Here is a 26414-nt window from a genome sequence, read left to right on the forward strand (position 1 = left end):
TATATAGACACATACACTTCAAAAAGAATAAAATCTTGCCATCTGCAACAACATGGATGGAGCTAGAGTGTATTATGCTAAGTGAAATAAGTCAGTCAGAAAAATACAAATACCATATGAATTCACTCAGATGTGGAATTTAAGAAACAAAACAGATGAACATAGGGAAAGGGAAAAAAAAAGAGAGAGGAAGGCAAACCATAAGAGACTCTTAACTATAGAGAACAAACTGAGGGTTGCTGGTGGGGAGGTAGGGGATGGGTTAAATGGGTGATGGATATGAAGGAGGTCACTTATTGTGATGAGCACTAGGTATTATATGGAAGTGGTGAATCACTGAATTCTACTCCTGAAACCAATATTATACTATACGTTAGCTAACTAGAATTTAAATAAAAACTTGAAACATAAAAAAAATCTTAAAATGAGGAAGACCTTAAGGAAAGCATAAAAGACAAAAGATAAATTGATACAATTGATATAAAACATAAATTTCTATAGAAAAAAATGCAATAAACAAATAAAACTAAAATCTAAAAACTGGGGGAAATATTTGTAACAATTATAATGGGAAGGAGTTAATGTTCTTAATATGTGGAATGCTCTTAAAAATTATGATTATGACCAATAGACTAAGCAAAAGCATTAAGGATGTAATCAGTTCACACACAAAAAAATACTATTGCAAAGATGTTCAAAATCACCTGCAATTAAAACCAAAGAGCAAAATCTAAAATTAAGTAAATAATAAAATAGATAATCCTTAATAATTCTGACCATCTAAATCACAAATACATACCATCAAAGTTTTTCAATTTCCTTTATGATCTTAATACTAAAAATCTAACAGGCGACTAAAAATTTTTAAAGGCATATACCAATCCCACTTACGAGTATAAATATAAGAATATTAATAAATAAAATCAGAAATATATATTTTAAAACACATTAACACCAATTATTTTAGAAATTCAATAATGGTTTAATGTAAGGAAATCCACAAATTTCATGACAAAAGCCATAAACCATATATGCTGAAAAAAGATTTTATGATTTAATATGCATTACTGATTTTTTTTAGTCTCAATAAATTAATGGTGGTAAGTAGTCTGTCTTTGTAACGGTTTCCTATAAAGGAAATCAGGAACAAATGTCATAATTAATAGCGAGACACCAAAATAACTTTCTTCCAAAGCAGGAACAAAACAAGGAGTTTCTCTATCACTCTCTGCCTGATCATTTTATTACCTGGAGTCTTTGTAATTTTGTTTCTGTGTTGGTTATACCTTTGGCGCTTGCTAATGGAGTCTTATCACTTGTGGTTCTCCTCCTGGTTATTTTATTTGAAAAAATTGTTTGTACAAATAATTTGAGACTAAAATGATATACTCTCTTCCTCCAAAGAGAATTTTTAAAGCACTGCTTTTTCCAAGCACCTGGGGCACCAGCAATCTGGGTCACTTCAACCCAAATAAGGGCTTGGAATTTTAGTGGCCACTAAGATTGCTGATATCTGGGTCGACGTCTATGCAAGAACTAGATTCTGATTCTCTTTACTCCAACAGGCCAGTATTTGAGAGGCCAGCCCCAACTGAAGAATGCATTACCAAGGCATCTACTCTTGGGAGGCCCTGGATTACAACTTTAGCCCTATGGAGCTCCTGAAAAACAGCTCATCTCTGCTGTCTCTTCCTGAGCAGGAAACACTCTCAGGGCAAAAGTGGACCTGAACACCTGGCTCAAATTCTAGCTTCTTTTCCTGTAATTCCTTACCATCTTCTTAGCTGTTCGAGTCTTTTAAGAAGTTTTTTACATTTTACACAAATTTTGTTATCTGGCTCCAAAAAAAGGATTAATCTAAATGACCCAGTCTGAAACTCCTACAAGCAGAGTCTTTCCCCCCCACCCCCGCCCCACCCTTATTCTATGGTCAGAGCCTTTTATTGAACTAAAAAATTCAAATTTACTTGATAGTACTGTCCCTTGGGTCATTCTATCAGGAACAGTGGTACTAGTCATTTTTCTTTTTTTCCCCCAGTATTATTGAGATAAAACCTTTCTCGACTTATGATGGGGTTACATCCCAATGAACTTATCGTAAATTGAAAACAATCTTAAATCAAAATGCATTTAATACACCTAACCTACTGAACATCATAGGTTAACCTAGACTACCTTGGACATGCTCAGAACATTTACCTTAGCCTACAGTTGGGCAAAATCATCTGATACAAAGCCTATTTGATAATAAGGTGTTGAAAAGCTCACATAATATATTGAACACCTGCACTGAGAGTGAAAAAAAGAATGGTAGTACGGGTATAGAATGATTGTAAGTATATCAGTTGTTTACCCTTGTGATCCTGTGGCTGACGGGGAGCTGTGGCCTGCTGCCACTGTCCAGCATCACGATATCATACCACATATTGCTAACCCACGGAAAAGATCAAAATTCAAAATTCAAAGTACAGTTTCTACTAAATGCATATTGCTTTTGCACCATGGCAAAGTAGAAAAATCCTAAGTCAGATCATCGTATATGTAATTGGCATATAATGTAAGTTTAAGGTAAAGAGCACAATGACTTGACTTACACATATTGTGAAATGATTATTGCAAGAAGTTTAGTTAACATCCATCATCTCATATAGATAAAAAAGAAAGAAAAGAAAAAATGGGTTTTTTTTTCTTGTGATAAGAACTCTCTGATCTAGTCTCTTAGCAACTTCAAATATACCATCTAGCAGCGTTAACTATAGTCATCGTGTTGTACGTTGCACCATTAGAACTTATAACTAGAAGTTTGTACCTTTGACTACTCTCATCCCCATCCCCCACCTCTGATAACCACAAATATGCTCTTTTTCTATGAGTTTGGGTTTGTTTGTTTGTTTGTTTGTTTGTTTGTTTTTTAGATTCCACATAGAAGTGAGATCATACGATTATCTTTCTCTGCCTGATTATTCCTCTTAGTATAATACCTTCAAGGTCCATAGAAGCAGAAGTCTTATTATTTTATCCTTCAAGATCTTTCTCAAGAGGAGCCTGGGTGGCTTAGTTGGTTGAGCATCAGATTCTTGACTTCAACTCAGGTCATGATCTCACAGTTCATGAGTTCAAGCCCCGTGTTGGGCTCTGCACTAACAGTGCAGAGCCTGTTGGGATTCTTTCTCCCTCTCTCTCTCTCTTCTATCTCTCAAAATAAATAAATAAACTTAAAAAAAAGGCTTTTCTCAAAGTTCTAACCAATGAAGTAAAGCAGGAAAATATTGTAAAAACAAAAATATTGCAAGTGAAAATATTTGTGTTTGAAAACAGAAAAAAGCTAGTAAACACAATAAAAATCTTATGGGTACAAGGCACAAGAAAAACATTTTTTAAATAACTTGTTTTTCTGTTGAAAATGAACATAAAATATGATGAAAAGCCTAAAATGAGAAAACACAAAATATAAATGTTATGGTGTTTCTTATGTGTCATCCTGACTAAATTAATATCCCTAGTATTGAATCAAACACTAATCTAGGTGTTACTTTGAAGGCATTTGTAAACATGACTAAAAGTCCATATTCAGCTGACTTTTAAGTAAAGGAGATTATTTTAGATAACCTGAGTGGGTTCATTCAATCCATTTTAGGCCTTAAAAGGCAGAGCTGAGTCTTGCCAAAGAAGGAACTCTATCTGTGAATAGCTGTTTCAGCCTAGGCCCCCGAGTCCCAGCCTGTCCTGCCCCTCTTGATGGCCTGACAGATTTGGACTGGACTAGCTAGGCTTCACAATTGCATAAACCAACTTTTTGCAATAAATCTTTTAATATATACTTCCTCCTGGCTCTACTACTCAGGTTAAACCCTGACTGATACAATATTATGAAGAAAAATGTTAAATGTTGCTAAATAACATAAAAGTGGGTAAGAAACTTCACAAATTTCTGCACTAAAATTCAAAATATTCCAAAAAAATTAATGCAATTAAAATAAAATCCTAACAAGACTTTTTTTTTTTTTGATAATTTGACAAGTTTCCTCTAAATAAAAAGGAATAATCATGGTAGTGGGTGATAAATGAACCCACCAAATAGTAAAATATATCATAAAGCTACAATAATTAAAAAAATTTTTTTTAAGGTTTATTCATTTTTCAGAGACAGAGAGACAGAGCATGAGCGGGGTAGGGGCAGAGAGACAGGGAGACACAGAATCTGAAACAGGCTCCAGGCTCTGAACTGTCAGCACAGAGCCCGATGTGAGTCCCGAACTCATGGACGGCGAGATCATGACCTGAGCCGAAGTCGGACGCTTAACCAACTGAGCCACCCAGGTGCCCCAAAGCTACAATAAGTTTTAAAGTGTGAAATTACCAGGGGAAGAAGCAAACAGATCAAAGAAACAGAATAGGAGCTCAGAAACAAACACGTATGGAAACGGGAATTTAGAGCATGAAAGGTGTGGTATTTAAATCAGTATGGGGAAGATGGATGTATGTACCAGTTACCTTTCACTGAGAAACACATCACCCAAAAGTGCAACAGATTAAAATAGGAACCATTTATTTACTTCATAATTTTGTAGTTTGGCAGTTTGTGCTGGAGTAAGCTAAGTGGTTCTTTAGGTCTAGGCCAGGCTTGGCTGATCTTAGCTGAGCTTGCTCCTGGGTCTGTGGTCAGCTGATGGGCTAGATGGAGATGACTGGTTTTGACTGGTCTCATTCATATATCTTATGATTCACTGAGAGTGACAGGGGAGATCAGGCCACACGTCTTTTATCATCCAGCAAGCTAACCTGGGCTGCTTTATATAACATAAGAGTTCTAAGAACAGCAAACAAGTAAGCCTCAATACACAAGCATTTTTCAAGTCTCAGCTTGCATTGCTATTGTTTCATTGGGCAAAGCAAGTCATATGTCTAAGCTCGAAGTCAGTAGAGGAGGGCTTGGATACAGGGAGGGGTGCCTGGGTGGCTCAGTCCATTAAGCATCAGACTCTTGATTTTGGCTCAGGTCATGATCTCATGGTTCATGAGGTCAAGCTCCATGTCAGGCTCTGCCCTGATAGCATGGAGCCTGCTTGGGATTGTCTCTCTCCCTCTCTCTCTTCCCCTCTCCTACTTGCACACACTTTCTCTCTTGCTCTCTCAAAATAAATAAATGAACTTTTAAAAAATGCTTGAATCAAGGAGGAGTGAAAAAATTGAGGCCATTATTGCAATCAATCCACCATAATGAATCATTCAATAAATGATGCTGAGAAACTGAGCCATTTGGGGGGGGGGGGTTGGAATAGGTTAGATTCTTTTACTGCATCAAAATAAATCCCACATATATTGAAAATTAAATGTAAAAATTGCCATATTTTAATAACAAAATTGACAAATGAAAATGTAAAGAAAATATTTGCAACATTATGGCAATGACTTAAGAGCCATAATATACAATGAGGTCTTAAAAATACGAAAACGGTAAACACCTCTGTTAAAGCAGTGGGGGGAAATGTAGATATACAATTCGTAAAAGAAATACAAATGGACATCAATCAAACAAAAATATGCCCAACATCAATAAGAACCAAATACAAATGAAAACAAAACCAAGGTATAAGTTTTTGCCAATTATTTTGACAAACTTTAATGTCAAGTGCTAAAGAGTGTTTGGAAATAGATACACTTACATAATGTTAGAATATAAATTGGCATAAAATTTCTAGAGAGCAAATTAGCACTATCAAAATGTTAATTTGAATATCCTTAAATCCATAAACTCAATTTCTGGGAATTTATCTGAAGGATAAGTGTAAAGAAATAGATGAAACATGTGTATATAAAATAATATTTATGACACCTTTTTTTAAAAAAGTGAAAACTTAGGGGGACCTGGGTGGCTCAGTCGGTTAAGTGTCCAACTTCAGCTCAGGTCATGATCTCATGGTCTGTGGGTTCGAGGCCCACTTTGGGCTCTGTGCTGACAGCTCAGAGAGAATCCTGCTTAGGATTCTGTGTCCGCCTCTCTCTCTGCCCCTCCCCAACTCGCACTGTTTGTCTCTCAAAAATAAACAAAACATTAAAAATCTTTTTAAAAAGTGAAAACTTAGAAACAACCAACTTTTCTGTCAATAGGATTAAATTGTGATACATACAATAAAATATTATTCAGCATTCAAATGCATAAAATAAATCATTATGTATTGTTACAGAAATATGTCTATGATGGCTTATTGAGAGACCACATGCAAATTACAGAAAATATAATCCCATTTATGTGTACATTTTTGTTATTTGCATGAAAAATTATGAAAGAATATGCACCAGATTTCAGGGTCTTTTTTACTTTCTCTGTTCTGTCCACAATATTTTTATAGTAATAAATTGTCAACAGAAGTTTTTTTCTGAAATGAAATTAATTATATTGTTACTGTTTAAAAGAATCACTTCGGGGGCGCCTGGGTGGCGCAGTCGGTTAAGCGTCCGACTTCAGCCAGGTCACGATCTCGCGGTCCGTGAGTTCGAGCCCCGCGTCAGGCTCTGGGCTGATGGCTCAGGGCCTGGAGCCTGTTTCCGATTCTGTGTCTCCCTCTCTCTCTGCCCCTCCCCTGTTCATGCTCTGTCTCTCTCTGTCCCAAAAATAAATAAACGTTGAAAAAAAAAAAAAAAAAAAGAATCACTTCGGTTAAGTGTCCGACTTCGGGTCAGGTCATGATCCCATGTTTCGTGGGTTCAAGCCCCGTGTCAGGCTCGGTGCTGACAGCTTGGAGCCTGCTTTAGATTCTGTGTCTCCCTTTCTCTGCACCTACCCTCCCTTTCAAAAATAAATAAACGTTAAAATTTTCTAAAATAAATTTATAAAAATATCACTTCAAAGAATTATTTGACAGCATTTTTATGCCACAGCATAAAATTAGTTAATTTTGTAAAATGTAGTTAAAAGTGTATGAACTCTGAAGATAGACAAATAATCATCGACTAATGCAGAATGCCCTTCCTGGTAATAATGAAGATGAATTTTTGAAAGTCTCATAGAGAAGTCATTAAAAGAAAAGAAATTTAGAGCAGAGTATAACCTGAATTCCCATTAGAGGCCTTTGGTTCCCATAGCAGGAGTCACTAAGTAAGCTTGAAACAAAATGAAGGTGGCTAAGATAGACAGTAAAGAAGGGACATTAGGACTCTACTCTCTCAATGAAGTCTACCTATATCGTGCAAATTTCTGTGGCATCCATCTCTATATAATATAGCCAATTCAGAGTTACCTATGTGAGCTAAACAAAACTTATGGTTCTAACCAATTACTGAAAGCTATTCTGCACTTGCATTAATGCCAGAGCTGATTTGAGGACTGGTGAAATATTTCTCTTTTCAGGAAGAGGGCATGTGCCAAGTCACAGGAAGGTAAGGGTTTCCAGTAGAGGCCAAAAAACCACATTTTTATAATTACTTAGGCACAGGTCCACATTGACAAGACTGTTCATTCATAAATTTGGAAATAATTGCCATGAGGAAACCAAGACCTCATAAGTCAAGTTAACAAAGGGCCAAACTCAATGACATTTATGAAATATGAAAAAGATTGATATAGATGAGGAAGGTGTGCTGCTTAGCAAATAGGATAAACTGATGGTGACCCAAAATGGCTCTTTCATTTTGAAGATGAAAAATGGGCAAAACATTATTCCTTTCATAGGCTGCTGTATGGATTCAATGAGACAATAAACAGAGTCCAGGATATTACAAATATGTAGTATCTCTTTCTTCCCTTTTCTTCTTCTGGCCATTCTCACTTCCTTGTTAGGACTTCCATAATCTTCTCTAGCTGTTGCCACCCTCCCCATTCTTCAAAGCCCTGCTCAAAATTCACCTTCTACACAAACTTACTTTTCCTTCTCATTTAATGTCTGCACTACATGAGTCGCTTCCTTGATGGATGGGGAAAAATTCTTTGGTTTGATTAACAATTATGCAATGAGTTCCAACTTTGTTGCCAGGCATGGCCTTATCTCTTCAACTAGATTAGAAGTTTCTCATGCTCTGGGACATCACCTTAAGCTTCCTGCTTCCCCCACAGCACCTAGCATACAGTTACATTTAATAGCAAATTATGGGCTTACATTGTTTGACTGAGAGATTTTATGTAAGGTACCCAAAATGTTTGGGTAAATATTTTAAAGGTGATTTGGTACATCAATTATGTCAATGCCAGTCACAAGCACTAGAGCTATATGGACACTTTGTAAAAGAAGAAAGAAGTCAGTTTTCAATCTGTTTCCATGATCTTCCAATATTCTTTTGTTTTCAATATAATTAAATGTTTCTCAAAAAATCTTCTATATGTTTCTGAGGTTTAAACTTCAGTTCCATGAAGTTTACAAAAAAGTTCAATTATTAACACTTCTTTCAGGTGATACGTGGAATAAAATGTTTTTGCACAGTTGAAGAACCAGTATATCTGTTTAGAACATATATTGTAAACTTTGATTTAAAAAATGTAAATTGTTGATGCAGGGAAATAAAAGAAAGTTTTTTATCTACTTTCAGAAATTATATTTTTTTGAAATTTTTATGAACCATAAATTTGTGTGTTTTCCATTAAACTGATTTCAAAAAGGGAAGAAGAACAATCTTGGGATTGTACCAACATTTTAATAATCATAAAACAGCAGTATCTTGTGGAGAAACAGGTTTTATCTACTGGCAGTAGAATGTTTTAAAATTTACTCATCATTACTTTGATATTTAATTTTTAGTGTTATTATTTTTTTGTTTATGCCATTAATGATTTAGTGGATACCACCAAAGACCACTCCAGAAAATTTAATGTTGACTACTTTTAGCTAGCAAGATACAGAAAAATAAGCATTCAGCCACTTCAACTAAGTAATTGAGTGACTTTTTGTTAAGTGATAGGCATGTTTCTGAAGGCAAGGTCTGGAAATAATGGATAGCAACAAATCCCCATCTGAGGGGCAAAGAGCTGAGACCAAGTTGAAGTGGAAGAATAAATTAGAAAAGTAGATTCAAATCCAGTTGTCAGTGACCAGTTCATCATTTACATTAAAAAAAGTGTGTAGAGTGGGTGAGTAGTCAGAAATCAGATTAGTTTTGTTTGAATGAACATAATTGTTATCCAGAGTATTCTGGGAGAGTGGCAAAAATTCAGACAGTGAAGTTGGGAAGCATTTGATAATCAGGAAGGAAAGCTTAAAAATACACATATACAAACATAATGGGGGTATAGTTGAAAAAAACCTAAACTTGGCATCAAAGGAAGTAAGGTCAAGAGCTTGCTCTGGCTGGGGCACCTGGGGGGGCTCAGTCGGTTGAACATCAGACTCTCAATTTCCACTCAGGTCATGATCTCACCATTTGTGGGATCCAACCCCATGTCGGGCTCTGAGCTGACAGCAATGGGAGCCTGTTTGGGATTCTTTCTCCCTCTCTCTCTGCCCCTCCCCTTCTCTCTCTCTCTTTCAAAATAAATAAATAAACTTAAAAAAAAAAAGACTTAGCTGTGGCTGAAGCTCATTTCTTCATCTGTAAAATGAAGGAAATAATATCTACAGCATTGAATTAAGAGAAGTAAGAGAAAACCCTTTCAAACTAAAATGTCTATGTAAAGTATGGTTTTGGGTTTCTAAGTTATCTGCAGGCTCCTATCTGTTCTTTCTGCCCTCTTCTTTCCTTCTCCAAGGATGATTCATAGTTAAGGGCAAGGGTATTTTATTGGCTCTTGGTGCTAAGAGGTGGAGCTTTCCCTATGAGAAGCTGAGGTGTCAAAGCTGGACCAATAGGAGTATGGTGAAATAATTACGTTGGCTGATCTGAACACCGCAATTCCAGTTATGCACCTTAAATTTTCATTAGCTTTTTAAGCAGCCACATCACCTTGATAGTTCATATTGAACTTGCATTCATATACAATTGTAAAGGCTTTCCTTTTTCTAAAAATCATTAGTCTTCATTTTATACTTATGCTGCTGATATTTGAAACTAGTGTGCAACATTTAATTCCTGTTAAATTATATCCTGTTGACTGCACCCCTGGGGTCCAGTCAGCTAAAATCTGGCATCTTAAGTATTAGCCTAACCTCCTAGATTTGCCTCATCCATGCAAGCAGTATCTACCCTGAAGAAGCTTTTAAAGCAAATAAATTAAAGTTTGACAAACAAATTAAGTTTGATAAACACTCCATCCAGATAAACCCTCTTGGAGATTTACCATGCACATTACCATACTTAAGGTTCTGGTAGCCTATAGTAAAGAACTCTAGTTAACTGCATTTGATCTTGTATTTCCCAATTATTTTTTACCATAGAACACACCTTAAGAAATTTTAGTATTAATAAGGAATGGGATACTATTTTGCCATTAAGAAGAATGAGGTAGGGGTGCCTGTTTGGCTCAATCTGTTAAACATGTGACTCAGCTTCCGCCCAGGTCATGATCTCCCAGTTTCATGAGCTTGAGCCCCATATCGAACTCACTGCAAGTGAAGAGTCTGCTTGGGATTCTCTCTCTCTCCCTCTCTCTCTACCCCTCCCCCACTCACACTGTCTCTGTCTCTTTCAAAATACATAAATAAACTTAAAACAAAAATTTTTTTAAAGAATGAGGTAGATCTATTTGAATTGACATGTAAACATCTTCAAGACTTATTATTAAGTGAAAAAAGCAAATCCAAAACAATAAGCATAATCTAACTTCACCTTAAACAATGAATAAATACAGTGTATATGTGTGTATATGCACATAAAGCTAATATAAAGTGCTGAACAGTAAATACCTTTTTGTTGTTGTTGTTTATTTACTTTTGAGAGAGAGAGAGAGAGTACAAGCCGGGGAGGGGCAGAGAGAGAGAGAGAAAGACACAGAATCTGAAGCAGGCTCCAGGCTCCGAGCTATCAGCACAGAGCCAGACGTGGGGCTCAAACTCATGAACCCAGAGTTTATGACCTGAGCCAAAGTCAGAGCTTAACCGACCGAGCCACCCAGGTGTCCCATGGAACAATAAATACCTTACTGCTTTCAGTGGTTACATCTGGAAATAGGTATAAAACCTAATGCACTGATGATAAATGAAGACTTTGATATTTTACTCTAAATGTCTCATGCTGTTTCAATTCTTTACATTGAGAATGTATGATAAATCATTATATATATATATATATATATATATATATATATATACAATTTTTATATTGTAATTGCCCAAATAGGATTATGGAAACTAAATAAACATAGATCTGTCCTTTCTACAAAATCAAAACCAAAAATTGTGCTTCCTCTCCAGATTCTGAAAGCCAGTGAACAAGTCTTTGTGAGATGGGTTGAACAGACTTGAAATTAGGTAGGAAATAGTTCCCACATGGTTTATTTAGATAAAAATATGGGTACAGGGGGGCCTCGGTGGTTCAGTTGGTTAAGCATCCAACTCTTGACTTTGGCTCAGGTCATGATCTCGCAGTTTGTGGGTTCGAGATCTGCATCAGGGGCTCCATGCCAGCAGTGCAGAGACTGCTTGGGATGGTCTCTCTCCCTCTCTCTCTGCCCCTCCCCCACTTATGTGCACTCTCTCTCTTTCTCCCTCTCTCTGTCAAAATAAATAAACTTAAAAATATATATATGGGTATGTTGTAGTGCAGTTCTTACAACCTGTCTTGACTGGCATGATGTGAAGATAAACAGAGACCCAACCTCAAAAAACCATGAAAGATTAAAGTAAGAGGGCAGCATAGAACAGTGCAAAGAACTGGCTTCAGTGTTGGATAATTCTAGATTCAAATCCAGGCTCCTCCACTTTTTTTAAGCCTCAGGTTCCTCATCTATAAAATAAAGACCCAACTGAAAACTATAGAGTGAAATACCTCAAAACTTACACTTCACATTTGCCTCTTGCACCAAGTTCCTATATTGCTTTAGGGAGCAAGCTAGAAGTCTGAGAAAAATTGGAGTTCTGTCAGGAATGAAACCAAAAGAGGGACTTGGAATCCAGGAAACGCCATTTCAGTTTCCTTCTAAACAAGTATTAACCCTAACAACTCAGTGCTTACTACTGAGCATGAGTGGAAGGGGTCCTGACAGAGGGACTCAAGGCTGTGCTCTGTGGTCCTGGTTTGTAAAAGTCCTGAGTCCTTCCAAAGGTAGCAGAGCTGTTTGGGCCCCAGTAATGCTAATGTAAGTGACATCAGAGCCAAAGATTTCAGATCCACACCAGCCACACCGTGTGTTAAAGCGTTCTTAATAGATACATGACCTCTTTCACAGGCCTTTAGGGACATAATGAAATGAGTCACTAAATGAGAAAGATGAGAGAGGATCAAAGAGGAGAAAGGGACTGAAGTTTGTAAAGGACCTAAGGCAGGGGACAGTGAGAAGTAGTGTAAAGTGGTCACGGGTTTGTGGCTTAAAGGAATATAAGCCAAATATCATGAGGAAAAAAATTAAAATCTCAGGAAAGTGAATAAGAAGAAGTTTTTTTTAATTAGTAAATTTTTATGGGCCACCTGGGAGGCTCACTTGGTTAAGTGTTCAACTCTTGATTTTGGCTCAGGTCATGATCTCACAGGTGGTGAGTTCAAGCCCCACATCGGGCTCTGTGCTGACCATGCAGAGACTCTTGGGATTCTCTCCCTCTCCCTCTCTTTCTGTCCCTCCCCTTCTCCCCCCCCCCAAAAAAAAATAAATAAATAAACTTGAAAAAATCTAAAATAAAATAAAATTTAGAAAGCAATGGATTCACCTCATTAGCATCCAACTAAAAGGATAATGCGCTAAGATAGATTTGACCTTTCTGTGATTTTTATCAGCCCCTGGAATCCTACTATAAACTCCTTAAAAATGTAAACTTGGGGAATAAAGAAGAGTATCCCTTCCAGGTATTCGGTAAATTGCACGCAATTTCTCATCATAAGGACAAAGGACCTGGGAAGTTTGTGTTCTGAGCTGTGGCCGCAGAACATTGCCGAGGAGACAAAGTGACTTCAGGGACATGCCTTTCATAATCAGCCTCCCCATGTGCCTGTTGGACTGTAGAGCTGCACAGCCAGCACCATCCATTTTGGGGAGGCAAAATGGAGTATAAATCACTCCTGTTGAGGATTTTTCATAGCAGATTTTTAAGCTGTCTAGTCCCCCTTACATATACTTTAGCACCTGTCATCTACAGTCAGCGCTGCTGAGGGGAAATAATATGCCCTCTCCTGGTCTCCACCTGGAAGGATTCTCCCCAAGGTTCTCTCTATCATTTATTTTCTCTGCCATTGGTAAATTTGGAAAATATACCTGATCTATAGCTGAGCTCCACTCCTTTCCTTCTCTGAAAACAGGACTATTCTTCTGATCTTCCGTGCCTTCCTACTTATTAGTGCTTCCCTGCCTTAATACTTACCCTAAGTACTTGGTACTTAGTACTTCCCAGGCAGAGACAGCAGCCCTGTCCAGACGGGTACAGGTGGGTAAATCAGGCTAATCCTGGTGTTCCATTAGGACAAACACTCGGCACCCTATTAGTCCATATCTTCCAACCTAACCTTTATTCAAAATAAGGAGGATTATTTTAGACTTTACACATTTTTTTATTGATAATTCATTCTTGAGAGAGATAGAGAAGACAGCACAAGCAGGGGAGGGGCAGAGAGACAGAGAATCTGAAGCAGGCTTCAGACTCCAAGCTGTCAGTACAGAGCCCAATGCAGGGCTCAAACCCACAAACCATGAGATCATGATCTGAGCCAAAGTCAGATGCTTAACTGACTGAGCCACCCAGGTGCCCCTAGACTTTACACATTATTTTTTCATTATGAAATCGTTGAGAAACTGGGTGGAGAAGATGGGTGCCCTGAATGGAAGCCCCTCAGAAACTCTAAGGGTGTTCAAATATGATGAATTTATTTTAACTCTAACTCAAATGCCACATGATTCAAAGAGCCTTTACCTGTTGTCTTTGTGTGGGCTCCAAGAGGTCCATGGACTCCCTGAAAATTTATAGAAATCTTTGCATGTAAGTGTACTTTTCTGTTGCTAAGAAAGGTTAAGAAATAGCCACCTAATTATTGACAGCAGTAAGAAAAAAAATCTAAATAAATCACAATGCCAGGTATTTTTAGCAAGCCTATCATTTCAGATTATTCTCACTACCTCAAAGCTCCAAATTTATATAAATAAAAATGTAACTCCATTTTCACTGTTAATGAATATAAGGCTTAGCTAAGTATCTCCTACAAGAAAGTCTATTATTTACATCAGTCCTATAGCAGTCAGTTTGTGTTTTGCTTTGGTTTGGTTTGGCTTTTATTTTTTCAATAGCTCCTGGGCCAATTCATTACCATCCTCAGGATAAATAAGATAAGGAACGAGTTTTGTTTGTTTGAATTATGAGAAAAGGCCAAATGAACAGTTGGCCGCAAACTGAAAGTTTACCATGCAGACATAGAGAGTAAAGGACTCCAAATCCCACAAAATCTTTAATTCTGGGTACACACACACATGCGAAATAAATACATACATACATACATACATACATACATACATACATACATACAAAAAAGGGTCCTGGAAAAAACTTCAGCCTTGCACCATGGGCAGGTCTAAATTCCAGAGTTGAGAATTTAATGTAAAAATCTACCTCAAACCAGTGATAACCTGAGCAGAACCAATAGACATGAACCCAAAAAAACACTTGAGTTTCCCACTTTAAAAACAAACAGCTAAAAATGAACCAATCATTAAAAAATTACAAACTTCACAAAGAAACAATCCACCCTACGGGAAAGTCAGCCAATGCAACCACAGGAAAATGAACACATCCAAGAACCCACGACAGTAGAACAACCTACACACTACACAATAAGTATGTTAGAAGTTAATAAAGGAATGATAAAAATAGCTAACATTTATTTAGTGCTTGATTTGCAAAAATATAATTGCTGACATTAATGGAGAGGTTAAGCAGCTCAGACAGATCTGAAGAAATACTAGAATTCAACACAAAAAATGAAATTGTAAAAAGTATGAAAAGAGTTTAATAACTGTAGACTATACAACTGAAAGGCACACCCACCCACGTATACAAAGAGAGACAGGGAGAGAGAGATTTTTAACTTTGAGTTTCAGAAGAAACAGGACTCAAGATGGAAGAAAGATGTTAAATCCTCAGATTTAAAGGGCTCTCTGAGCACAGAACAGGATAAATAGAAGTAAACCCACACTTGGAAAAATGGTAGTGACACCACAGTATATCACAGATAGAGCAAACCATAAAAGTAACAAAAACAGAGTGAAAGACAAATTACCCGCAAAGCTATGACATTTACTTCCCAATAGCAACATTCCTAATGTCTTCAAAGTCCTAAAGTTCTAGTCCCAGCTAAGCTATGATTGAAGAATTAGAGTGCAACTCAGAAAAACAAATTTCAAAAAAATTATCATTTACAGATCTTTATGGAAAGAATTAAAAAATAAAGAAAATTGGACCAAGAAGGAAGGAATAAGCTGAAGGAAAAGTGAGCCATGTCACTGGTAAACATAAAGTAAATTTAGATAAGTATATTCTTTAAAAACAAACAAACAAAAAACAGAAAAAACAACATTAAAGACGGGTTACAAGTAAGGTAGACCTAAAATACTGGGGGTGGGGGTGGGGGGGGAAATAATATTGAAAATGAAGTGGGGAAAGTAGAATTAAAGTTCTCATAAAAGGTAGAGATATCACTTTGGTCTTTGTTAAGTCAATCACACACATGTTAAACTTCTAAAGTTTAACACAAAAATAGAGATAAAACATATATCAAAACTGTAATAGGGAAAAGAAGTGATAAAGAGAAGTAAGGAAGGAGAAATAAAAAGCAGCCAAAAAAAAAAAAGGAATGGTAAAATAAAAACAAACAGGAGGTAGAATAAATAAAATCATGTGTATTAATAGTCATAATAAATATGAATGGATAAGTTTGATAGTTCAGAAGGGGATATTTTTATATCAAACTTTTAAAATCAGCTATAAGCTAAAACACATTGGAAACATATGAATACAGAAAAGTGGAAATAAATGAATAGAAAAGGTACACTATGGCTTCTCTGAGAAATGACTAAAGGCTAAAGACTGCAGATGATACTGGTGTTAGGATGGGCAGAGAGGAAAAGGATAGGGACAGAAACTGGTCTTGGACAACAAACCGGGCCATCTGGTTGAGGACATGATGAAGTTCTTGGAGCAGATCTCTTTCTTTTCCTTCCTTGACTTCCTTCTGGGGTCATTTCTGGAGAATGAGATACTAAAGATAGCACTCTTTCAGAGACATAAAGGGGTGACACGTAAGCCCAATTCCAAGGTATCCTTGGCTACTGGGAACCATAATGACTCATTGATATAGATGTCAAATGCTCCAAGGAGGTAGCAACTGCTTTACACGGTGTCATCATCTGGACAAGGCATCCATTACCTGAGACAAGACCACTAGGGAAACAAATCAGCAAATCCTATTCTCTCCTTGCAAGGTGGCTAGGCACTGTAACTCTGTGCTTGTGCATCTGATCCTTTCTTTCCATTATGACAATGTCTCTGTTCCTTTGCCCACCAGGCTGCTACTAATCCAAGGTATTTTGCCACCACCCTGGGTAGCTTGGCTGAAGCCACATTTAATGCCATCTCCAGGACACAGCTTTCTCACTCTGACCTCTGGAAGATCAGCCTTCTGATCAGTTCCCTGATCATCTTTAAAACCTACACTTAGTGTTGGGGCACCTGGGTAGCTCAGTAGATTGGGTGTCCAACTTCGGCTTGAGTCATGATCTCACGGTCTGTGGGTTTGAGCCCTGCATTGGGCTCTGTGCTGACAGCTCAGAGCCTGGAGCCTGCCTCAGATTCTGTGTCTCCCCTTCTCTCTGCCCCTCCCGTGCTCTGTTTCTCAATAATAAATAAATGTTAAAAAAATTTAAAATTAAATTTAAAATTAAATTAAAATCCACACTTAGTGTCATTGCAGAGAACTCCAAATTTTGCTGTGGCAAAGCCCATGTTTTTTATACCAGCAAAATAAAGTGACTCACGACTAAGTGGGGGGTAAAAAGTAGATATACCAGGCAAGTGTTAAGCAACATAGACTTTGGGGCCAAAACAAATGGTAGGAAACAAAAGATTAATAAAAAGGAAAATTTCACCAAGGAGATATAACAACCCCGAACCTGTGTGCATCCAAATTGTACCTTCAATTTTTTCAAAGCAAAATGTTGACAGAATTACAAAGAGAAATTGACATATCTACAGTCTCATAGAAATTTTATATACCTCCCTCAGCAACAGATAATATAAGCAGTTAATAAAGTCTATGATATATACGAACTGAAAAACATTAAACTAACAACTCCCAAATAATCCCTTATGGAAAATACACTAGGTTTTCTCTCTCTCATATGAAGAATTGTCCTGAAAGAGAACTGAAAGCCCACCAGACTTCACAAGGACTAGCCAAATGAGGCCAGTTCCCCTAGTGCTAAGAAAAAGTCAGGACCAGAAACCCTGTTGGGGGTTTAGAAAACAACCCTAAAAGGAAATCTAAGAGCCCAGCTCAACACTAGAGACAAAGAACAGTGACCATGGTACTTAAGAAGGGAGTTCTCGAGCTAGGTATTCACAGATTCCAAGGAACTAAGTTTCCAAACTCATTGGAGCAGGCAGCTTACAGGTGAAGGCCAAGGGCCTCAGGTTGACCAGTCATATCTGGTAGAAGTTGGATTAGGCCATACTGAGTGATTTGGATACTCAAGCCAGGCCCTGATTGGTCACCTGAATGGAGCAGACCCTTCTGGAAATGGAGAGTTTAGAAGTTCTCTAGATCAGAGTGAAGGTTCCCTTCCCATTTCTTCCCTAACCAGGCTTACAGGGAACAACAGATGTTCACACAGTGAAGAGTTTAGTTCTTAACACTCCATGGCCTCCCTCTTTCCTGGTTCATCCCAACCAACCCCCTAAAATACCTCCCTTTACAGCCAGGAAGAAGCTGGAATGCTTTTAGAACAGTCTCTAAACAGATACTGAAATTAATAACTCACTTGGGTTCATTCTGCTGTTAAGGATCCCAAGGATATGGGGAGGGGTACAATAGGTTTTCAGACAGATGGTTGGTAGGAATAACGTTTGGAGGCCCTACTCCCATACACACAAGCTGTGTGTCTCCATGTGCAGGTTTTAGGAAATAAGGGCAGAGAGAGATTAAATGTCTGGTTTAGCCAGTGAGTTGCATAGCCAATATTAGAACTCCAGGCTCCCTGAGCCACTTCCTCTGTGTCACACTGTTGCCCTATTTCCTGTTTTTCCACTCTGACTAATCATTACATGAAATTTGAAAAACAGTCACCAGGCTGAAGAATGCAAAGCCTTCAGGTAATTAAGGATGTTGTTTATAGAGCCAAGAGAATGCAATCTATATGTAAAATATTTCCCCATATGTAAAATAAATAGATGTGAACTCCAGTCATCAGGGTTAACATCCTGCTTCATTTTGCACTTGGCTACTAGTTTCATCAAAATTACACATGTTTTGAGTGAGGCATGCTATCATTTCTCCTGTTCATTTTCGGTTTTAGTTTTTCAACAAAACTTACTACTTGACATAGCTATAAATGAATGAATCAATCAATCGGTAAACCAATCCAGAACCCATATATTTTTGCCAGTCTTAAAATATCTATTTATTTATAATTTTAATAACATGTAATGTAAATAATATATCTTTTGTAAAAACTAAGGCATTTAATTCTTCCTGTAAAGGTGTAAACTGAAGACATTCATTCTAGCAGATGGCTTATTCTGCTCTATTCATTTGTTATGTGTTCATTACTGCTATTTGTGCATTTTTGTACTTTACACCAGAGATTGGTAAATGTTTTCTGTAAAGGGCCAGATAGTAAATATTTTCCACTTTGTGAGCCATAGGATCTTGGGTGCAGTGACTCACCCCTCCAGTGTAACAAGAAAGCAGCCATGGATGGTACATAAACAAATGAGCATGGCTAGATCTGGCCCCAGGCTGTAGTTTGCCAGTTCTCTGCTCTACAGGACAAACTATACTGCATGGCAGGACAGGATGGCCTGCCAAGTGAAGTACATAGTTTAAAGCGGTTGACTGACATTTCTGCATGCAATTAAACTTATTTAATCTCTTCTCTCTGTAACTTGTTTGTACGTCTTATTTCACCAACGAGAGTGTAAGGTTTTTTTGATGATGGAGACAATAATTTATTAATTTCCTATTCGCCCTGAACTTCACACAAACGACCTTTCCCAGAGGAAAGAACCTGGGCTTACCTGTCAAACAGATCAGAATTCAAACCCCAGTCTTTCCACTGATCAGCTGTGTGAAACTGGACAGGTTATTGACTTTTGGCCTCCATTTCTTCATCCGTGAAAACAGAGATGATACCTACTTCATAGGAGAATGAAATGACATGTAATAGAAATAATATACCTTCTGTAAGAACTAAGGCATTTAATTTTTCCTGTAAAGGGCTAAAGACATATCCATTACAGCAGATGACTTCTTCTTTGTAAACCACGTAGTAACTGATGAGTCTGACTCCAGGTCAAAATCCTATCTATGTGTGATCCAGGCCCAACTATGAGCCATTAACAAGGCTTTGCCTGGCAGGCCTAAGGGGGGAAAGCCATTCTCTCCACACTCTGGTGTAGACAAGATAGTTTACAAATAGGGCATCTGAGTTTTAAACGGGATGCTCATTTTCTAGATCTACTTTAAAAACAAGACTTTTCTTTATAAATAACTACTATAAAATAGAAGGTAGTGGCCTCATCACAGAGAGAATTCAAAGACTCGATCGATGAAAGGCCTTACATTTTTCTCCACAAGTCTCTCTTGAGGATGATGCTTGAAAAAGGGTATCAGTATCTGGTCACAGGGAGGTGGCACCACAAGTTCCCTGGCTCCCTTCAGCTTAAATAAAGTATGTTACCACATAAGGCGGCAGTAATTGTTCCCATTCACATTCACACAAGCCACTTATTTGCATTCTAAGATGATGTAACAGCCACTGCTTGTCATTTTTGTGTGAATTACTTATTCAACATGAGCTTGAAGGGCTACACAGACTTAAAACTAATTTATTTGGGGTGTAGCTGTTTACCAATCCAGTGATAGAGGAGAGGTGTTCTATCGTAATCACTGCGGTTTATAGGGTGTCTCAAGTGTATTGTACAGAATTTACAACCCCAGGATTATAGGGTAGGAAGCAAGCAATGGGTGCTGAAGGCAACCTTCCAGGTTCTATGTGTTTGTTTGTTGCTTATTAATATGAAAGGGCATTTTGTAGAACCAAAACAAATGAGGCACCTTTCAATTTCTAAAGCACTGCAGAGTATTACTTTGGTTTGGACAATGATGATCTAAACCCTAAGGGTCACAGAGCCAAGAGATCACACTGCCAAGAAGCAAAAGGGTAGTCATTAAAAGGATTCTTGATCAATGAGAACACTTTGCTGTGGTTTCATTTTTCTCCTGGATATTATAGAAGAGATAAAGTGAAATTTGAGAAAACAGAATCTCCCGGTGCCTATGGGAAAGGATACAACATGCTGTATAACATCAAAGAGACACAATTGTATTGCAATTTGTGAGCAGTCAGGGGAAGAAAACTTGTTTTAGTTCTGACAAGATTACAGAGCACAAGACAAGTGAGAAAAAGACTAAGAGTAAGCAATGAACATCTAAAGAAGAAAAAAAAAAAACTTCCAAAAGATTTCTTCTTTATAGATAATCAATTTGGGGCTCACTCTCACTGTAGCTGAATTCCCTGAACACATTTATTCCCAAACTATTCAAAATACTTTCCAGGCCACCATCCCTACCAAACAAGCTATCAGCAGTGGCTGAGAAAGAAGCTAGTCCCATACTAGCCAGAGTGGCAGGTAATGAGCAAGGTAAATCAGCTTGAGGAAAGATATACAATGCATTCTACATCAAACATAAATGATTTTTAGAATATTCATGCTTTGTTTCCTTTTGCTAGCTTTAAGTTGGAGCTTACAATTTGGATCTAAATATTGTTTTTGTCAGAGATCTGCTCACCGATACTAATACCTACTAGTGCTTGAGCACCTTGGCACTTTTATTCACCTCATTTCATCTCCATCCCAATCACTCAAGGTGGGTTTTATGTCCATTTAAAATGAGGAAAAAATTATGGGGCACCTGGGTGGATCAGTTGGTTAAGCGTCCAGCTCTTGGTTTCAGCTGAGGTCATGATCTCACGGTTTGTGGGATCAGCCCCACATTACCCCCCATGCTGACAGCATGGAGCCTGCTTGGGATTCTCTCTTCCTCTCTCTCTGCCCCTTCCCAGAAGTATATGTGTGTGTCTCTCTCTCAAAATAAAAAAATGAACTTAAAAAAAATTTCTTTAATCAGGAAAAATTTTTAAATAAAAAATTAAATTAAATATTAAATTAAACTAAATTCAATTCAATTCAATTACAAATGAGGAAATCATTTTCCTCTGAGAGATTTGGAAAGTGACTGGACACAAAAAAGTAGTAACTTGTAGAGCCAAGATTCAAGCCCCAGGCTGTTGATGCCAAAGTGTACCCACTTTCAATGCAGCCATAAGCCACCGAAATGTTTCTCAGTATTGCTTTACTGCAACAGAGTGACGCTGACTTCCTGACAGGACACACGCAACATATTAGTGACTATCAGCTACACACTGACTCCCACTCAAAAGAGATTTCAGTCTTAAATTATAAATCGTACAAGAAAATCCTAAATAGACTGCATTTGTGAAATACATAAAACTTGGAAAGAATGGGAACCAAGGAACTGGTTTTCTTGTGCTGTTCTTTCTCTAGCAGAATCAGGACAATAACTTGATTTCCTTCCCAGTCCTCTTCCATCCCTTCCTCCCCTCTGGCTGCAGAAAAGTCTCCAATTCAGGTTGACCAGCTGCCTTCATAGAACCCATTCCACTCAGCTTCTGCTAGACCTCATTCTCTCCAGAATTTTCTCAACCCATGTCTGGGGCAGAATTTCCATTCCTAAAGGGCTTAGGAGCAGCAATCTTAACTGAAAGAGACAACTGAACCTCTAGTATTATAGCACTTTAAATAAAACAGAAAAAGCATAATTGTCTGTACGCGCAAGGAAGGTTAAGAGCCCCCAGACCTCCTTCCTGGGAGGGCCGCACTCTCATCTCTGCTCCACTTCCTTCACTTGCTGCTTCCTACCCTCCACCTGGACCTGGATCCTGTTTTTCTTGTTCAACTATTTACATTGTCAAACTTGTTAAGATGTGGAAAGAAAACGAGGTCAAAGTTTATGTGGCAGACTTCAGGCCCCACCCTGGCACCAGTTTTCTGTATTGTCTAGAAAACAAGTAACTCAGCCTACAGTGATTGACAAAGCCTAAAGAGTCATCCATTCGCTTTGCTTCTCTTTCCACTCTGCAGGGTTATTTAAAATGTTTGTTTTCACTGATCTGTGCATTTTTATTATCAGACAGTTGTTTACACAGACTAAGAACACAGACACTGCCTTTCCAGCTCAATGTGTCAAAAGACCAAGGTCATCTTCTCTTTCAGCTGCCACTATCCTCTGCCCTCTTCTGTCTTCCAACTGGCACAGGATCAGGCAAAAGGTTATGATTCAGAGCTTTCCTGCACCACACACATGACAGGGATGAGTGTGGGGCTCTGTGGACAGCCTGCCTGGTCCCTACTGAGCAGCCATGTGACCTTGTAGGAGCTATTGAACTCTTTTGGGCCGCAGGGGCCCCGTCTGCCCAATGGGAGATATTAACAGTCTCCCTCTCATAGAAGCATCGTGAGAATGAGATTAAAGAATCCATGTGAACTTCTTAGCTCGGTACCTGGGAGTGGTGCTCAAATTTTTAACAAATGCTCAATAATAAGTGACACCTTCTATGAAAGAGTTTGAGTACAAACTTGTTTCCAGTGCAACTGACACTTTCTACTACTGGGAGCCCAGAGAGCCCCTTGCTGGGAGCCCAGAGAGATATGCTCTCTGTGAGGGCCAGCCTCACACATAGATGAATGTCTTTAGTTCTATCAAGATCACCCAACTCTGTGAAAGTCAGTCTTCCACCTATTTCGACCCCTGAAATCTATATACGAGGGCAAAGCCCTTCATCTCTTACTGGAGACAATGCTTAAATTCTAAAAAATTCCCTTTCTATACATGCCCTGAACACAGATGATCCTTTCTTTCCTCCTAAAAGTAGTCTCAGTATCATCATTGCAAATGAAGAGATAGAAGCCCAAGGCGGGATGGGGGAGGGGCAGATTGTATGCTGTGCATTCTTATTTGTCTGAATATTTAGACAAAAATGGTTGCATCTATCTTCCCTGTTGCCCCTTCTAAGTGTAAGTATGGTGGGAAAAGTTCCTTCTCTTCCCTTTGTCATGGTTAACCTCCTATCAACATAAACAAGGAGAATCAGCTGTGTCTGGTCTTATGTGAAAACTCAGAACAGAGACTGACTGACAATTCCATGAAGATGGTGCAAGGAGAAAAATATTGTTTTGGTAAACGACTCAAGATATTCTCCAGGTCAACCCTGACGATTTCAGTTAATGAACCGTCATTGATCAAAGCAGAGGCTAAATGAAGAAAGAGCGTGAGGCTGACAGGATGGAGTGAGCAGGCCAGGGCAGGCCAGGCAGGGTGGAGTGAGCAGGGACAGAGGAAACAAGGACAAGAAGAAACAGGAGGGAGAGACTGCTGAGATCCAATGATCTCTGCACCATTCAACTGTCACAAAATCCCAATCCATGTGAGGACGCACGATTTACATGTGCGTCAAGCTCCTCTCTGTGAAACAGGACGCCTTGGTAAGGTCTGAAGAAGCTCCTTGAAAAAGGAGCTCAGCCACAGAGTCTTCATTTCCCCACAAAAGCCAAGAGAATTGGAGACTAGAGATGAACAGTTTAAAGAGTTTTAGGAACCAAAACAATTGAAGGAAATATTGGGTATTTTTCTTAACAGCTTAAAAAAATTTTTTTTTCAATGTTTATTTATTTTTGTGAGAGAGGGAGGGTGTGAGAGGGGGAGGGGCAGAGAGTGGGGGGGTGGGCAGAGGGGGCGAGGACACAGGATCCCAAGCAGGCTCTGCACTGATGGCAGAGAGCCTGACTAGGGGCTCAAACTCACAAACCGTAAGATCATGACCTGAGGCAAAGTTGAACTTTTAACCAACTGAGCCACCCAGGCGTCCCTTTCTTAACAGCTTTTAATGAGGGCTTCACCTAGTGGTAAGATTCTAGACACTACCTGGAGAGGGACAATGAGGCTTAAATTTTTTGAGAAAATATTGTTCTCTGTCATTTACACAATATAGTTGTTCCTTGTATTTACTTCTATTTACTTACTTACTTACTTACTTGCTTATTTATTTATTTAGGCTGTGAAGGAATGGACCCTGCATAGATAAATGAGTGTCCAGTGTTAAATGACAGGAAAATGTTATAATTCTGGAGCATTCACAGGTGCAGTGAAAATTTAATTACCAGACCCTGGAACAGCACAACCTCTAATTGCAGCTATTTCCTTTTGTTCCTTGACTGCTGCCCCCTGGCCCTGCCCTTCAATGATTTTATTTTCCCATAGTAAATACAGCAAGAAACAGCTGTTCTGGAATTAGAAACCCTCTATCCCACTAATCTACTTTCCTACTGCTTAAGAATAACACATGAGATATCAAGGTTTATCTTTTAATAAAAAACACACTTAAATTCATTGTTTCTTTGGATGTTAATAATATTTCTTGAGATGACTTTTATTTAATAAACCATACAGGGAATCGCTGATGGAGTATATATTTGTTGGATACTTCTCTAAATTTCTTCTTCTGAAGGAAATTTTTTTTCAAAGGAACATTGTTACAGCTCTACAATCCCTTATCCACAATTCCAAAACCCAAAAAGCTCTGAAATTGGAACGTGTTTCATAACACAGTTGGCAGCAAAAATGGATTTGACCCAAACTCATTTGAAGTCAAAACCTGACCTGAGCTGGCATAAGCCTATTTACAGTTTTCAGTTATCCTACAATGTACTGTGAAAGTAAATACACTTTTCTGCAGAAATATTAATGGACTTTATTACACGGTGCTGCCCTACACCCCATTTTACATGCTACGTGATACATTACTATTCTAAAATCTGAAAAAATCTGAATTCTGATATACATCTGGCCTCATAAGCTTCAGATTAGAATTCATGGTTCCATAAATATTTGTTAAATAAATAAATGAACTAAGACCTTCACAAGTGCATGTTTTACTATGTTAACCCCAGGCCAGCTTTTAAGCAATAGCTCTGATCTCCTTTGTCATCTCATTAGACGTTCACCCAAAGAGAAAGGAGCTCTGAGACTTTGGCATTGCAGACAGGCTTCAGGACTTCTTTTGTCATATACAGTGATGAATGGAGGTTGAGCCCTGGGTATCCATTGGATCGTTTTACCACATCATCCATTTAACCACTCTTTCTTCCATTCATCCACCAAATATTTATTAAGTGTTACCACCAGACACTAGGTTAGTATAAGAAACACAAAGATGGGGGCGCCTGGGTGGCTCGGTGGGTTAAGCGTCCGACTTCAGCTCAGGTCATGATCTCGCGGTCCGTGAGTTCGAGCCCCATGTCGGGCTCTGTGCTGACTGCTCAGAGCCTGGAGCCTGTTTCAGATTCTGTGACTCCCTCTCTCTCTCTGCCCCTCCCCTACCCTGTTCATGCTCTGTCTCTGTCTCAAAAATAAATAAACGTTAAAAAAAAATTAAAAAAAAAAAAAGAAACACAAAGATGAATGAGACTAGTCTCTATACTCTAAAAACTCCTATGTGTATACAGAGAACAGATTGGTGGTTGCCAGAAGTGGGGGTGGGGGACAAAAATGGGTGAAGGGAGTCAAAGGTAAAAAACTTCCAGTTGTAAAATAAATGTCATGTGATGTAATGGGCAGAATAGTGACTGTAATTAACAATACTGCGCTGCATATTTGAAAGTTGCTAAAAGAGTAGATCTTAAAAGTTGTCATCACAAGAAAAAAATTTTTGTAACTATGTAAGGTGACAAATATTAAGTAGACTTATTGTGATCATGTCACAATATATATAAATATCAACTCATTATGTTAGACATCTAAAAAAGTATACACACATGTCAATTTTGCCTTAATTAAAAATAAATTTGGGGGGTGCCTGGGTGACTCAGTCAGTTGAGCATCTGACTTCCGGCTCAGGTCATGATCTCGCGGTTTGTGGGTTCGAGCCCCGCATAGGGCTCTGTGCTGACAGCTCGGAGCCTGGTGCCTGCTTTGGATTCTGTGTCTCCCTCTCTCTCTGTTCCTCCCCCACTGACTCTCTCTCTCTCTCTCTTTCTCCTTCAAAAATAAGTAAAAACATTTAAAAA

The 26414-nt window shown here is 38.3% G+C and overlaps 1 long non-coding RNA gene across 1 annotated transcript in view; it reads right to left on the minus strand.

Annotated features, from left to right (window-relative positions):
- Window positions 1–26414, minus strand: part of LOC111560135 — a 297662-nt gene that overhangs the window by 192743 nt on the left and 78505 nt on the right. The window contains exon 4 of the long non-coding RNA XR_006596594.1: window positions 19287–19404. This is a non-coding gene — a long non-coding RNA (uncharacterized LOC111560135). The remainder of the gene's footprint in view (window positions 1–19286; window positions 19405–26414) is intronic.

The sequence above is a fragment of the Felis catus genome, chromosome B1 (genome assembly GCF_018350175.1).
Source record: "Felis catus isolate Fca126 chromosome B1, F.catus_Fca126_mat1.0, whole genome shotgun sequence".
NCBI lineage: Eukaryota > Metazoa > Chordata > Mammalia > Carnivora > Felidae > Felis > Felis catus.